The sequence below is a fragment of the Eucalyptus grandis genome, chromosome 3, assembly GCF_016545825.1.
Source record: "Eucalyptus grandis isolate ANBG69807.140 chromosome 3, ASM1654582v1, whole genome shotgun sequence".
NCBI lineage: Eukaryota > Viridiplantae > Streptophyta > Magnoliopsida > Myrtales > Myrtaceae > Eucalyptus > Eucalyptus grandis.
Window position 1 is genome coordinate 53,467,552 of NC_052614.1, and position 2,249 is coordinate 53,469,800.

At 42.4% G+C, this 2,249-nt stretch overlaps 1 pseudogene; it reads right to left on the reverse strand.

The window, feature by feature from the left end:
* Positions 1-367: 367 nt before the first annotated feature.
* LOC104439905 lies at positions 368-1,104 on the reverse strand (annotated as a pseudogene).
* Positions 1,105-2,249: the final 1,145 nt, after the last annotated feature.

Here is a 2,249-nt window from a genome sequence, read left to right on the forward strand (position 1 = left end):
TGAAAACCTAGAAGAGTTTTCACTCTGTCCTTGAAGAGTCGGAGCTTTCGAAATCTGCATCCTTGAAGAGTTGCAGTCATCGATCTAGAAGAATCAGTGCCCCCTCAACTTCCTTGGACGCCTAGAAGAGCAACCAACGGAGTTTCTATCTTTTCCTGTTTTGTTCGTTATTTTCACCCATTTCCAACCCAAATTCTCCTATAGTGCTTATTTCGGAAACCCAAAATAGAGAAATTGTAGATCTAGAAGTCTTTGTTCATTTGGCTTTGGAATCAGGTCGATCCGATCTGTATCGACAAAGATAGGACTGTTCTCCTGAGCTTGTGTAGTGCTGAAATTTATGTTCGTCTTGTTTCCCATATGCGAGTCACTCTCCCAATCCTACTGTTTGAGAAAGCCTACCATTGACTTGCATCATCAGGAGTGTCTGATCTTGTAGGCACGTTGCGGCAACTGCTAGTGCTTGGTAAAGTCCATGCATCGGATACCATCATTGTAGTAGCGGGTCGGGCATCTTGGGGAAATTTCTATGATCTCTGAAGAGCAGCTTAGCCTACAACCACGTCATATTAGAAGAGAGGATACTCAGCTTGTATTGTTTCATTGATAAAACAAAATCCACAAACAATGTCTGTTTCTTGTAGGGTGCACAACACATTCAGAAAAATATGAGAAACCTACCCATGCCACAAGATTATGCTCCCCAGGAGCCCTTGAGTTGCCAATTGGCTTGAGCCCAGTGATGAGTTCAAGAAAGACATCAGACTTTACACTTAGTTCGCCAGTCATTGCATTTTCAGGAGCACAATAACCATATGTCCCCATGACACGCATTGAGACATGAGTTTTGTCCCCGACAGACCTCAACTTCGCAGGCCCGAAATCTGATAATTTAGGGTGGAAGCCCTCATCAAGAAGGATGTTGGAGGATGTTAGGTCTCTATGTATAACTGGAGGATCTGCTCCGTTGTGCGAGTACTCCAAGCCCTTAGCTGTTCCATCTGCTATCTGCATCCTCGTGTCCAGTCCAGAGGCTCTTTATTCAGAGGAAGATCTAAAAAGACAATTTGAATGACAATCAAATGGCCTCAAGCATTTGCCTACTGTGTATTATTCAAATAGGAGCAAGTCACTGAAATGCCATTATCGATAAAAAAAAAAAGAAAGAAAGAAAACATAAGTAATGTGTCAACCTCCCAGGAAGCTGGCCGTACTGTGTCCACCTCTCCTTGGGGCATATGAACCGCCTCATTTCAAGCATCCAGCATTTTCCAACTAGCATGTGCTTATATTGCTCCTCAGAATACCGAGTCTTTCCAGAGTTGTTACTACAAGTCAAAACCTTTTAAAGGGCCACTTATATTCGATCAAAAATAAAAGGAGCCACTTATAGATACTTTGTCATTATGGATATAATCTTGATCAACAAGTCTCCTCCTCTTGCTAATACTAAATGCTAAAAAATATCAGCATGTCATCTTTAGCCAATTTGTGCTTGAGGGATCTTGTACAACATCTATCTGCGATTATAGTTCTTGGAAGTGATCCTCAAAGCAATAGAACACAACTCCTTTGCAATTTCGGTGAAGCTTGGTCTTTCTGATGGCTCGGATGACCAGCACCTTGCCATCTGTGATTTCCATTCTGGATCACAAGATGCTGGTACCTGCAGCCACAGCGTGTTGCTCACGATACCCCCAGTTTTGATTGCAATCTCCTTTGCCAGCAGCCAATATTCACCCAATTAAGATAAAAGTATAAAACGAAGTAACATCACCTATCATGTGCCTAGCATCCAGATCTGCATATGGTTCTTGTCCAGTCAGCAGCTCCCACATGACAATGCTGAATGAGTATACAGCAACCTAAGCAAAAGGTCCATTGCTGATGTAAAACTCTGGGCTACATTAGACTTCGTTCCTGATTTTCCCTCCGACCATGTTGTTAATTGGTGGGATATAAATAATGGACATTACAGATACGCGATTGATATCCGTGTATGCAACCCATCAATTAGAAGATTTGTTGGAGAAAATTCCAACCCGAGATGGGGCCCTAGAAAGTATCCTACTGGCAACAGTATACAAACACAAACACGTAAAGTCGGGATATGTAGAGAAGTTGAAATGAAAGGTAAGATTGCAACCTTCTCGGACACATGATCACCGTGGTCATTGAATAGTTCTGGTGCCATCCAAGGAAGTGTTCCCCACATATCACCTGAGATTAGAGTCTGACGTTTTTACCTT